Source organism: Pimephales promelas, chromosome 10 (assembly GCF_988280905.1).
Source record: "Pimephales promelas chromosome 10, fPimPro1.hap1.1, whole genome shotgun sequence".
NCBI classification, from domain to species: Eukaryota; Metazoa; Chordata; class Actinopteri; order Cypriniformes; family Leuciscidae; genus Pimephales; species Pimephales promelas.
In genome coordinates this window covers 4,748,337-4,763,313 of record NC_142778.1, presented here as the reverse complement: position 1 = coordinate 4,763,313, position 14,977 = coordinate 4,748,337, and the positions used below count along the sequence as shown (strand labels likewise).

The following is a 14,977-nucleotide window of genomic DNA, read 5'->3' as shown; positions in this document are numbered from 1 at the left end:
TGTTAATTTATAAAATGTATACACTTGTGAAAAACGACTCTTTAGCATTTTATAAAGTAGGCTACATAACATACTTTAAAAGAATATACTTAAGTGTGAACTGAATGCAATGTTTTTGGACACTTTTTTATAGGCAGAATGATGTTCACTAGGTTTGGAACGAAACCATAGAGTTCAGATAGATTGACGTGGCATCAATATACAGTAGCTGCAAAAAAGATATTTGACTGGAAACGACCCAGATAGCAAACTGACATTGAATCAACGTGGAAACGACGTCTCTCATGACATTGAAACAACGTTGATTTTGCTCATCGAATTAACGTTGAACCAACGTCAGACGCGGCATTCTTCAAAGCTAAATGAAAATCGAAAATTGGTTTGCTTTCATAACGTTGAAACAACGCGTTGATTTCAAGTTGATTTTCCGTTAGTTTTGAAAGAATGACGCGTCTGACGTTGGTTCAACGTTAATTCGATGAGCAAAACAATGTCAGATCAACGTTGTTTCGATGTCATATTTCCACGTTGATTCAATGTCAGTTTGCTATCTGGGGAGGTGCTTGCAGAAAAAAACCCCATCAAAACATTTAAAGCTTATGAAAAATTCAATATAAATAAACTCTTGTTTAATGGCGGAGGCACACAATAAAAGAGCATTGTTGCTTTTTGTTGTATTCTAAGAAATCGCCGTCTCTAATGCTATCAATACCGTTTCACTTCACTTGGGTATCGACAGCTCCCCTCCAGCTCATGCTAATTGCTAATCAGGAATCTCATGAAGCCGGTGATTGATTTAGTTAAGGGGGTGAGAAACGGCGGCGCGGTGTGTTCTGTGAAGCTCTGATTGTTTGTTTGCGTTCCCTTAAAGCTGTAATTGGCTTCTTGATCAGAGGAAGAAAACACAAAGGAAAGCGGCAGATTAGCGCACGCTTTGTCAAGCACACACACTGTGCTTTAAGAGTGGAAAGGTTTTGATTAACTGGGCTCATAATCCCTCTTGAGTTTCAGGAAAGGACTCAGCCTTTAGTCCGGACTCGGCGGTGCTGTTCCGGTTCTGGAGGAACTACGCAGGAACAAGAAAGCCATTAGAGAGAGACAAATGAAGAGAGCAGAGGCAGCTATTAAAGCAGGAAGAAAGATAAACAGGAACCGATAGGAAAGGAAAGATGGAAAGGAAAAGAAGAGTGAGAGGCATTTTAAATTGCACATGAATGAAACAGATGCAGAGTCGCAAACAGGAACGGTGAACACAAACATTAATCTCTAATTTTACCTGCAAAATTCCCAGTTATTTCTAACCCTCTGGCAATATGTTTTATGAGCCAATCTTATAGTTCACTTTGAAATATTTTTTTGGTATATTTTAGCTTACCTTAAGGGCATCCAAGATGTAGGTGTCTTTGTTTACACAGTATTTTCAATTTTGATAATTTTCGGTCAAACCGTTCTTGTCTGTCAGTCATATAATGAAGGTTTAGGGGGTCCAACTCAAAGAGCATGAACAGAGAAGTCCAAATTAAACATGATTTAATGACTCGTAAATGTAAGTACACATTGATGGCCTAAGACACGAAACGAGCGGTTTGTGTGAGAAAACGAACAGTATTTATATTGTTTTTACCTCTTGTAATCACAGCCAAGTCCAAGTGATCTCTCACGCGGTTGCGGAAAAAAATTCAGCGTTGTCTGTAAAAATATCTAAATCGTCTTCCATTGCAATTTCCTGTATATCTAAATATGTTTAGATCTTCACAGTGAAAGGTGACACTTCTGAAATCTGTGTAAACAATGAGTGACGTACACGTGTGAGAGATCACTTCTGGGGCTTTCCGGCGTGCCTGCACTATCTCACGACCAATTCGTACGAATTTGTACGATTTTTTCTAAACGCACGTGACGGTTATGTTTAGGGGCCGGGGTCAGGGGTAGGTCATTCGAACAAATTCATACGAATTGGCTAATTCGTAAAATATGTACGATTTAGCAAAATCGTACGAGTGAGGTCGTACGAATTGTTAAGAATTAGCCACCTCGTAAAATTCGTACGAATTCCCGTGAGATTGGGTTGGGCGTGCTCGCGCAGATAGAAGCGCCCGCGCCTTCAGATCACTTGGACGTGGCTGTGGTCACAAGAGGTAAAAACGATATAAATACTGTTCGTTTTCTCACACAAAGCGCTCGTTTCGTGTCTCAGGCCATCATTGTGTACTTACATTTACGAGTCATTAAATCGTGTTTAATTTGGACTTCTCTGTGCATGCTCTTTGAGGTGGTGACCATAGACCTCCATTATATGACTGACAGACAAGAACGGTTTGACCTAAAAAATATCAAAATTGAAAATACTGTGGAAACAAAGACACCTACATCTTGGATGCCCTTGAGGTAAGCTAAAACATATCAAAAATTAATTTCAAAGCGAATTTTCCCTTTAGTAGGTTGATTTCTCAGAGAATTTTAATTATTTATATTTATTCAGTTTTACTATATTTAAAACAAATTCATGATAGTCGATACTGATTGGATGCAGCAGCTAAAGTCCATTATTATTACAGGGTAATAGTACATCACATTTTATATGATGATAAATGATGCTTTGACAGTATTTGCACTATTTAAAAGGGTTTAGAAACATAGTCATGAAAGTCTACACTTTTTAATTACAGTTTAGTGGCCTTTTATTTCATTAATATAATATCTGCAAGTTCACCACACGTGCACTGTCCACATTCAATATAATTAATGTGAGTGCACTTCTTTTTCACAAAGGTTGGGAGGCCAGAAATGAAGTGCGCTATAATATAAGGTAGGGATAATAAAGGGATCATAATGTAACCCTGTGAACTACACTTCCTAAAGACCATCTTTCCTGCTTATACTCATGAAATCTCCCAAAATATGTCTCAGCATCAGATTAACCTGCAACAAGGGTCATGTCAGGTGGTGCACAAAGCACTTGAACTGATTTTGTAGACTATAAACAGAGCTTCATTCACTGTATGCCCTGAATGTGCATGTGTGAAAATGTGTGCGTTTTTGTCAATCTGCACAGCAGGACTCGCTTTCAATCTTCTGCTTTAAGTCTGTTAACAGCTCTCTACCATGTAAAACAGACAAACACCACCTGCTGCGCTTTTCCAGAATCCTTTTGTGCGTGTATCATAGATTTCTTTAAGTGTGTGTGAACGGAAGATAGCTGAATTCTGGGCTTAAAATTGGCCATAAAGGCTTGATTTATTTGAGAGGCCAGCTTAGAGTCCAATTACACTCTGCCTCCAACTAGAGTTTAGAAGCAGACCTTTGCCAAGTTCACTCTAAGTATTACTAGTGAGACACCTCTCTGTTACAGCCATTGCTGATTAGCTTTAATAAGGGGGGGGGGGGAAGCTTGAACTAGCCAAAACAAATCTAAACTGGTCTTAGATGGTTTCCTTTGTCTAATTTACTGTCTTTTTATGCACTGGTTGGCCTAGAGATCAGCTGACCTAGCTTTGCTAGGTTGAGAGAATAGCTAACCATCTTTAACCAATCTAAGCTGGTTTTAGAGGGGTTTTAGGCACTTTTTAGCTGCCACCCCAGTAAACCACCTAAAAACCAGCCTAAGCCTTGTTCAAACTACATGATTTTAAGCCCGATTTGCAAATCTTTGAGCTCGCCGACAGGTCAGGGTGTTAACGCGCGCAAATTGCGGGGGATTAGTGAGCGATGAACAACGAAAGCGCCAACAACACATCAAAGACGCTCGCAGACGCCCAGAAAAATATCTAGCATGCTCGCACGACTCAACCTCACGTGATGTCATGAGCTACAGCCAATCAGAGCAAGGCATGGGTTGAGGTCAACAGGTACAGACTGATCTCATGAAGTAGCGTGTGTATGACACACCAATTCGTATTTCCATTTTTGGCGTGCTATGAAGACGCATAATCGCTTTTCAGCGTGTTTATGAACGCCGTTGAATTAACGTTATTACTGTATATATAAATATATGACTTACCTCAACCCCGTCCCTAAACCTAACCGTCACTGGGGTTAATGGCATTTATGACTGTTCCCTTACCATCCTAGGAAAAAAAAAGATCGCTCCCCAGATGTAGATCTACATTTTGCTTCATTTCGCACGGACATTTGACGGCGTGTACAGACACGCGGAATCACTCGGACGTTAATGGCGTAGACATACACGCATACACGTGGATAGCTCAAAATGCGTAGAGATAACATGCCACTTGACTCGAAAGTGGCGTGTATGTTTACGCAAAAGTCATGATGTCATTTTGACGGGTAAATCTTATTTTTTCTTTTTTTGTATTTTTTTTCTCAGAGCAAATCCTCGCACAAACAATTTGCAGCACTAGTTTCTGTCTGACGTCCATATTCGCGTGTTGTGTTGTGTTCTTCGTCTTCTTTGCTGGGTATTGGCGCGTGTGCTGTTTCGCGTCATTTCTGGTTCGTTTTATCGCGTGATTTTTCATATCAAAACGTGGTTTGTTGACAAGGTCCAATCGTTGGGTGACAGAGTTGTTGTCAACTCGTGTAGTGCGTTACCTCCTGTTGCGGATCAATTACGTTGTGTCGTGTGGTGTGAACGGCTCAACAACTTGAACACTCCTGATTTCACAGAGAGCAAGTCATGTAGTGTGAACCGCACAGTTTTAGCAAGACTGGGAGACTGGAAGACCAGCTTAAACTAGTTAAGAACAGCCAGCTAGGAAGGTTTAAACATGTCCAGCTGGGAATTATTCAGTTATTCATCCTCTAACCGTTACCATTTACACAACAACTCTCTGATTTTCTAACTACAGTTCTCATAAAACATCAAAGCTATTGCCTTCTTTGTTTCTCAATATTTTTTCCTGCAGGTCTCTGTAACCATCTATTTGTCAAAGATGCCAGGACAACAGATTGTTTTGCGCATAGCACTGGACAAAAGGCTTTTTTTGTGAGAGTTCGGCATGATGGAGTGGAAGGGTTGTGACAGGCCAAAAAATGACTTTTTCTTGGGAACGTCTTTCATGTTGGGATGACAGCTTGCCAATATAAACTCTTATTCTATTTGCGAAAGCATTTTTTTTGTCAGCGTAAATATCGGCTAAACGTCTGCGGTCAGCGTGGATGTGTCATCCATTAATAGTAACTCTCATTTTGTTGAAAGTAAAGTTAGTGTGTTGTTTTATTGTGGTATTTGCAATAATGACAGAGGAGTTGATCTTTGAGTGGAAAGGTGAGTCCAAGTATTTTATGGTCGAACGCTTATAAAACCACAACCGGACTCTGGAAATATGGTACGTATGATGCAATTTGATGAAATTAGACAGTCATCTAAACGTCAGTTTGAGCTGCTGAAATCAATCCATCCATAAATCCGGATGACAAATCCATTTTCAGGACCATTTGCTCACAAATTGTACATCAAAATGCCTTGTTTTATTGAATTATTTTATCATACAATATAACTGACTTGTACGATTTTATTTGTTCCCATGACTTGGAAATCGAAAAAGATTGAAAAAGAGCCATTCTGAGAATGGTTTTCTCCCAATTCATACATTGCAATTGCTTACACTACAAAAAAAGCAACATCTAGCTGATTACAAAAACTAAACTATGTAAACCCACATTTACAATTCTCAGTTATTTTCCTGGTTTTCCGTGACCTCGGGAACCCTGAGCTCTGCATTTTAGTCGGAAGCAAAGACATATTAGCAGTCAAATTTGTGCCACCCTGCAGTTTACAGTCTCAAATTTGCAAGGCAGATACATCTATTACATCCGAGTGTGTGTAAAGTGACCCTCTTGCCCAGTAAAAGCTGTTCCCCGACTGAACCGGCCACGCAATGAAGGTCTAATGCATCTGTTATGGAGTTTTTTTACTGATCATATGAAACTCTGAGAAGCTGTAATGAGATACAGGAATATGAATGGCCATCTGCCTCCATCTGCCATGACATTCCACAACATCACATACTCCTCTCCCTGTCTGCCTACGCCGTGAAAGCTACACGAACTTCTCTGCATCTCTACACGTGCCAAGAAGCTTCCCCAACGTCTCCAACTCACTTCACCAAACTTCTATTCGTCTGCCAAATCCTTGTGGCTGTCAGTGTTATAACTACTGAGATGGCATCAATGCTTAATTAAAGCGGCGGACAAACCTGTGCCAACGTTCCAGAGGACAGTAGACGCTGGGTGATGCATTGAGGTTTTTAAAAATTTTATCACTTAAACGATGTGTCAAAATTGTCACCATTTAAAACAAGTGCTTCAAGAAGGCAGCTCAGAGCAGCACACGCTCCCTTGTCGGTGTCGCAATGGGTTAGCAAACTTCAGAGCTGTTTGCAAAGTAAGCTGTACACTTTAAGTGTCCTTGTTGGACCCCACACTGTGCTTTGGGTGGGTGTGGACTGCTTACACTATGCTAATTGAACACTTGGGTTGTGAGATGTCCTTGTGTATCCACTGCATTGCAGGGCTTTTTTAAGACCCCTCCTGGCCCGGCTCATGCCCCAGTCCTGCTGGCCTCATTAAACTGAGTTTGACGGAGTTCAGGGTTAGACAACCATGTCATGCGGCTGAATCCCGCTGAGCTGGCAGTGCGATGTACCATTCGATGTTTCCCATATTTTGACTCTATTGAAAAGTATTGCGGGTCTGTGAAAGTAAAACAGTTGGTGGTAATGGGAGCATGAATAAACTGCAAACGCACACACATACATGGACTTGCTGGAGAGAGGAACGGAGATGGAAAGTTTCGCCTGAAATCAGACATGTGGGCATGCGTCATTGCTGTTTTGTGAGGTCTGCTGGCTGCTCATGTATTTAGATGGTTCAAGTCGCATTTATGTCAAAGTGTAGCCATGCGACATGCGTGTGTCTTGTGTGCTTTAGATTCCCTGTGTGAAACTTCTCCCGCTCCACATCATTGGATCCACTCGTTCCACAAGCAGCATTAGCGCATCTTCTACTTCAGTTGTTCAACATTTCATTCCTGTTTGTGCTTCGAGCATGTCTAAGTTGAGTTGAACTGGGCCGCCATCCAGTCCCTCTTTACACACAGGTCATTTATCTGACAGAATGCACCTATATGAACAGCATACTGCATATTCAAATCCCAGCCGAGGCAGGATCCTGCGTTGGTGTTGGGATTCCTCCGGGTGCTCCAGTTTCCCCTACAATCCAAAGATATGTAGCAATTAGAGACACTAAATTGCCTGAAGGTGTGAGTGACTGATGTTGGGATTGCTTCAGCATCCATGTGACCTTACATAGAACAAGCAGTTTGGAAAAAATATCTATGGATGGACATGAAATATTGATATCTGGTAGAATAAGCTGCAAAGACTTTTTGCAAAAAAGCTGACAACTCATTCCATTTTCAATTGTAATTTGTGTCGTTGTGTGTTCATCTTGGTCAGCTGTGGTACATTATTGATAGAGTATTTTCGCAGTGAGTGTCAAGCCTTTGATTTAGGCGGTCGTATGTTAAAGATAGCCATTAAGAGACTTCCGATGCCACTGGGGACGCATCAAATATTCAGCACTTGTCTGGACATTGGCAAGCATCCTCCCCAGAGGCGTTCGCTTTGTCCAGTAAGGCACAAAGAGTGAGCGAGGGATGGAATAAAGACGGATGGAGGTGGATAGTCCTGAGAGAGACAGAGACAACCTCACACCACCCCCAAGATATAATCAATACCTCCCATCTCGACAAACAGCTGTCAACAAACTGACCGATTTCACAGCTCCGCCAGAGTTCCCCGCATGTGTGAGGCAGGTGCTTCATGGGGGGTTGTGCTCTGTCTGCATTTGGCCAGAGCTCCTGGTGCTCTTGTGCAACTCTGCGATTTCTGGAGCATGAAGTGCTTTGGTGTGATGGCGCACGTCTGTGGCCGCCCGGCTGAAAATAATGCCTTCTGTCTGCTGGGTGAAAAAGAGCACGGAAAACTGCAAAGAGGACTCGGGCAACAGACTGGAGAGATTGGGGTGACCTCTGACCATCAACTGGACTCAATGAGGAACTCTTCATTTACTGATGCTCACGCTCAAAAGCACTGCCAAGCTCCTATCCTCCAGATGCAGTCCTGACAGGCCCATATGGGCAAGAAATCAGCGTCACCCTCCCATGTCTACCGCTCACCTTGGATTAGTGCTGCGGACAAGGAAACTTCCAAACTGCACTGAGACATGTGCTACTAAAAGTGTGACCTTACGTTCATAATGACAGAGACTGAATCGCTGGTCACTGCTCGACTGTATCCATTTGTATCATGAGGCGCTTGTTTTGCTCCAGCATTGGTAGTCATTGCAACACATTGCTGTGCATTTATATAAAATTTGTTGCATCGCCAACTGTTGTTGTCAGTCATGTCATCTTAAAGGGATTCTCCACTTTTTTTGGAAATAGGCTCATTTTACAACTCCCCCAGAGTTAAACTGTTGAGTTTTACCGTTTTTGAATCCATTCAGCCGAACTCTGGTTCTGGCGGTACCACTTTTAGCATAGCTTAGCATACATCATTGAAGTGGACAAGACCATTAGCGTTTCTCAAAAAAAAAAATAATAATAATAATTTTGATATTTTTCCTATTTAAAACTTCACTCTGCTGCGTCATATCATTGTGCCTGCTGCACTCATGGAACGGCAGTAAAGTTTCTTGATTATTACGCAGGAATGAGAGTATAGTTCCTAGCCATATTAGCCTAGAAAATCGCAACTTTACATTTTCCGTCAGTCTTAGTGCACGATGTAACTGCAGAAAGAGTCAAATTTTAAATAGGAAAAATATCGGAACTATTTGGTCTTTTTTTTTTTTTTTTGAGAAATGCTAACGGTCTTGTCCACTTCAATGATGTATGCTAAGCTATGCTAAAAGTGGTACCGCCAGAAACAGAGATCGGCTGAGTGGATTCGAAAACGGTAAAACTTGACTGTTTAACTCTGGGGGACTTGTAAAATTAGCCTATTACCAAAAAAAGTGGAGTATCCTTTTAAATTGCCAACTCTCGTTGAACTTCAATAACTTTTGGTTGCTTTCACGCAAATCACTGTCAGTAAGAACGCCCATTGTGAAACAATTTGTGTCATCCATATAAGTCACCGTCACACTTCCATGTCTACCACTCACCTTAGTGCTGTGCGGATAAGGAAATCTTATATCTGTATATCTGTAATGAGATATATGCATGTCTGTAATGATATATATGCAACTAAAATTGTGGTGACCATGTTCAAAATGACTGAATCGCTGGTGGCCGCCCACTGTTTGTTCACGAGTAGGCATTTTTGCTTGACTGATGCATCCATTTGTATCATGAGTTGATAGTTTTGCTCCAGTTTCACATCACATTGCTGTGCATTTACATATAGTTGAACTTTGTTCAATTGTTGCCGTCAGTCATGTCATCTTAAATTCCCAACTCTCGTTGAACTTGATTGACTTTTGGTTTCTTTGTCACGGCAAATCGCTGTCAGTGTGAAAGCCCATTGACTAACACCTGTACTAAGTGAGATGCATCTAAAAAGTGTGAACTTGCATGCATTCACACTGACAGTTGGAGGTCACCAAGTAGCTTACTGTTAGTTGCAGGAGTTCTTCCTTGAGTTCAGTTACCATGAGGTCAATACAGCTGTTACGCTGTCTGCATTCCCGTTTGTATATGCCGTATTGTGTCACTCTGTATTTACATAAAACTGAACTTTGCTCAACTTTTATTTGCATCGCCAAATGGCATCTCTCAGACTCTCACTGAAACTGAATGAGTTTTGGTTGCTTTGCCTGCATGTCAGTGTCAGTGTAAATGCCCTTTAAGGAAACTATTTGTGTAATTTATATAAGCAGTTTTTTTTTTCAACTATGGGCATAATGAAACTCTCTTTAAACACTTTTCACACTCTCACTAGTTTATATAATTATAAACTATAATTTTTTTTTTGAAGGTGTCTTTTCCAACACATCTCAAATGATAAACATTCTTTGGTTAAAATGACATTGATCCAAATTATTTTTTATTTTATTTATATTTTTGTAATAAAAGGACAAAATCATTTGCATTTTATGCATTCTAACACAATTAAATAATATTTTCACGCTTTTTGCAGAATTTTGAGAAATTACAGCTGAATTGGAAATGACAATAAACTGTAAAAAAAAAAAATCCGTTAAATTTACGGGAAAAAAAACTGGCAGCTGTGGTAACCAGAGTTTTCCTGTTAAAAATACGGTAGCAACAGGTTTTACAGACTTTCAACCGTAATTAATTTTACAGCAATAAACCGTATTTCATTATCTGATATAATATTAATTTACTGACCTTTTGAAGTTTAAATATCGGTTTCGTTTAATTGTAATGCACTGAAATCACGATCATTTTTTATGTATCAAGCGATTAACTGTAAATTTAACAGTATTTTACAGTAAAATTACATTAAATGTACCATTTTATATATATATATATATATATATATATATATATATATATATATCACAGTTATTTACCGTATACAGTAAGGAAACTTTCTGTTAACCAATTAACAGTTTTCCACTGTAGCATTTTTACAGTCTTTTACTGTTAAAATCACGATCATTTTTATGTATCAATCGATTAACTGTAAATTTAACAGTATTTTACAGTAAAATTACATTAAATGTACCATTATATCACAGTTATTTACCGTATATAGTAAGGAAACTTTCTGTTAACCAATTAACAGTTTTTCACTGTAGCATTTACAGTCTTTTACTGTTAAAATCACGATCATTTTTATGTATTAAGCGATTAACTGTTAATTTAACAGTATTTTACAGTAAAATTACATTAAATGTACCATTATAAATATATCACAGTTATTTACCGTATATAGTAAGGAAACTTTCTGTTAACCAATTAACAGTTTTTCACTGTAGCATTTTTACAGTCTTTTTCTGTTAAAATCACGATCATTTTTACGTATCAAGTGATTAACTGTAAATTTAACAGTATTTTACAGTAAAATTACATTAAATGTACCATTATATTTATATATATATATATATATATATATATATATATATATATATATATATCACTGTTATTTACCGTATACGGAAACTTTCTGTTTTTTTCTTGCATTTTTACAGTCGTTTACTGTTAATCACGATCATTTTTTATGTATCAAGCGATTCATTTCTCTTTACCAATAAATAATGCACTTAGAGTTGCATAAAATGAGATTTCCTAACTGTACACTTAGTGTCCAACCATACAATGAGCAAGATAATGTGAGCCCCACTTTGTCAATGTAAAACCAAACAATTAAAAAACCTAATTGCCGTCTTTAGAGAATCTATCGACACACTTGAAATCATTAGTATTTTTTCCTTCCAATTTTGTTGCATATAGCCACCAGTCAGTGTCCCTCATGTCAACTCAAATAAACTCTTATTGAAAGCAAATCAACACGAATTATAATTGAACATTTAGTGGAGTATTTATTTGCAGAACCCCCTTCTGTACATTTTCAGATCCAGACTTTGGACTTGTATTGCATCAGTCTGTCTAGTGTAATCAAGTATCCAGTGTATAATGTGTCAGTGTTAGTGCATGAGAGAGGGGGAAGAGAGTGGAGGCAGGCCTGGAGGCGGAGCCTTCGCTCTGATTGGTTGCAGCAAAAAGGGGCTGTCCCAGAGTGGGCCGGATTAGCAGAGGTGGGGGAGGTGCCTCGCTCATTCTGTACCTTTCAGCTGCAGATCAGAGCACAACGGCGAGAGATTAACACTGTTCACAAGCCCCGAGACGTGAGGAAGATGGAAGAGGACCATGAATGCGTTCGTGCAAGGGACGGAAAGCTGATTTAGGAATGCTCAGCACCGGCTTCTTCCTCTAGGAGTGCCTCAGGGTAAGGACTCACTGTCCCTTGTCTGTCTCTTTTAGGAGTCTCTCTTATCCTTTGAGGCATGGACTACATATTATCTCAACCTTCCTGGGACTCTTCCTCTAAAATCTCGGAGTGTCTTTTTTCACCCTGTTTCTAAAAGAGTGAGGGATATCTGTGTCACGCACTGATTCCATCAGACTTCATTCGAGAGGTCCTTCTCTTCCTTTCTCTCTTGTCTTTGTGATCATGCACTGAAATCATCAGTTCGTACACCGAGGGCACACCTGTCTCTCAAATTCACTGACTTTTGTGGATCTATCCAGAACTCTGCTGCGGGAATTTTGGGATGGATATTGGGATGGATATTGGGATTGCTGAACACTTCATTTCACGCTGAAGCTGGTGAAAAACGGTGAGAACTTTGTTTTTTTTTTCATCGGTCTTACTTTTTGTATGATGTTTTATTTATATGAAATATATTATAATGCCATTGCCATATACTGGGAAAAAATGTATTCATATAGTCTGTATGTAAATGTGAACTCATTTGTACAGTCAGATGTTCTTGGTTTCAGTGAACCTCACGATGCTCTTTAGATCATCTCAAATTATTCCAGAGAACATGATCCTTTCTCGGGAATGATCCAAATATTAAAACATTTTACACTGATTCAAATTGATTAGATAATATAATTTCCATTAAAAAAACGAATATTTCTTTATTTTTTGACCCCTTTAGCACTGTTACAGATTTATAAAGATGACATGCTTTATTTGCACGTAAACATTGACGCCAGTAGCCGCTGGTTGTCATGTTAAAACTTTCTGCCCTTGTGGCCGAGGACGGCTTTTTAACTAGCTGTGTGTGTGTACTGCCATGTGATGTGCTAGTCTCTTGATACCTAAAAGGTTACTGCTAATTAAACCACATTTCTCTCCACTGAAGCACAAAATGTTGGACTCCCTGTGATCCTCCCAAGCAGCTGTTATTCTCTAAACACACTCCAGTATCTCTCCCTCTCCACTCACACATCTGTATATCAGCGTTTAGCAATCTCACACTCTCAGCTCTCCACAGAGCACGGTCCCTGTTTCACTTCACACAAGCTGAGCGATCTTCAATCAGTGTGTGTGAGTGTTTATACACTCAGGGAGGGGTGTGTGTGTGTGTGTGTGCACTCAAGAGAGAAATTGCGTGTTTGAAACAGGTGTGTATCTCTTCGTTTTGTTAGTGACAATAAGCTTGTGGGACATAAAGTCAATCAGTTCAACCTTTCCCTGCTTATGCACGTCTTTATTTTTGAACTCCAAGCTCTATTATGATTGTGAAGGGACAATGAGATTTGTATTTTTAGTGCTCCACAAAATTGCTGCAATTACATGGAAATGTAAACATCAAAATAGTCCCTATTTACTTTCTTAATACAGATAAAACCACTCTTATTGTGAACGTCTAATCTGCACATTATTCCAAAGAAAACATGCTTTGTCTTTGTAATTTTTACTCAAAAATAAATGGTTTAGCTGCTCGGATGAAATCATGTGGGCCATGTGACCAATGCTGGCCAATAACACACACTCTAAAAATGCTTGTTTTAACCCAAATTTGGGTCAAATATGGACAAACCCAAATGTTGGGTTAAAAATGTAATTTAAAAATTTACAGCTGAAGGTGCAAGTTGAAGTTGGGTTAAAATTTTAAATTACATTTTTTAACCATTTGGGTTGGTCCATATTTGACCCAAATTTGGGTTGAAACAACCCAGCATTTTTTAGAGTGTATATTTAGTCATCATTTTTAGTGAATTCAAATTCAAATAAAAATGTGGTAAATAGTAAAATGTAAATAATACACAAACCAAAAGAGGAAAATATAAGTAAAACGTTTTTTTTTTTAAATGAGCAAAGAAAAAGATTTTACAATATGCACTCTAAAAAATGCTGGGTTGTTTCAACCCAAATTTGGGTCAAATATGGACTAACCCAAATGTTGGGTTAAAAATGTAATTAAAAAATTTACAGCTGAAGGTAAAAGTTGAAGTTGGGTTAACATTTTATATTAAATTTTTAACCCAACATTTGGGTTGGTCCATATTTGACCCAAATTTGGGTTGAAAAAACCCAGCATTTTTTTAGAGTGCATATTTAGTCATCGTTTTTAGTGAATTCAAATAAAAATGTGGTAAATAGTAAAATGTAAATAATAAAAAAAGAGGAAAATACAAAACAATTTTTTTTTTAAAAGGAGCAAAGAAAAAGATTTTAAAATGCACTCAAAAAATGCTGGGTTGTTTCAACCCAAATTTGGGTCAAATATGGACTAACCCAAATGTTGGGTTTAAAATGTAATTTAAAATTTTAACCTAACTTTCACTTTCAACTGTACATTTTTTTATTACATTTTCAACCCAACATTTGGGTTTGTCCATATTTGACCCAAATTTGGGTTGAGACAACCCAGCATTTTTTAGAGTGTATATTTTGAGCTTATTCACTTAAAATATATATTTAATAGTGTGTAGAAGAGTCAGGGTAAACTAAATATTTTACAGATACCGCTTTGGCTTTATGTCTGTGACAAGATTTAATTCTTTATAATATCATAAAAGGGTCTTTACAGGCTACGTGAAAATATACAGCTGCCATCTTATTTTAGTAAGGGTGTCCCTCCTTTGCAAAGAGATCCTCATATTCAGGGGTCCTTGGCATTAAAAGTCCAGTGTACTAAGACAAATGTCACAGCAATACCAAATATTAATCTTGTTATATGATGATTAAATCATAATTTCGCATTGCCGTGTCCTCGTTTCACATCTCATAAAGTTAATGCTTCGTGTCCGAGCCTGACGATCACTGTTCATATCCATGTCTTCAGTGCCATTTAGACTTTAACTGAGGTAACTTCTGAGCGACGCTTCGTGATATACGAGCGGGGAGAATGTAAAGCAGTTTTAAAGGCTTCCTCTGAGCCGAGCCAAAGCTTTACTCTCCCTGTAATAGTGCTGACACATTTCAGTTGGTTTTGCAGGACATTTACACTCATTTTATAGCCTGCTGGAACGACGGCAAGCAGTTTACTGAGCTCAGTCTTGTCGCTCATTCTCATGTCTCTAGTTGTG

At 38.8% G+C, this 14,977-nt stretch overlaps 1 protein-coding gene across 6 annotated transcripts in view; it reads left to right on the top strand.

The window, feature by feature from the left end:
* large2 (LARGE xylosyl- and glucuronyltransferase 2) overlaps positions 1–14,977 on the top strand; it is a 185,959-nt gene that overhangs the window by 89,369 nt on the left and 81,613 nt on the right. Inside the window, exons 3-4 of one of the 6 annotated variants that reach the window (XM_039647530.2) lie at positions 11,725–11,879; positions 12,182–12,270. The exons of 2 other annotated variants lie outside the window; for them this stretch is intronic. The gene's annotated coding sequence lies outside the window, so the exon portion shown is untranslated. Of the gene's footprint in view, positions 1–11,724; positions 12,271–14,977 lie in introns of all 6 variants that reach the window. 3 more of the 6 variants (XM_089135317.1, XM_089135319.1, XM_089135320.1) reach the window with 3 other exon arrangements.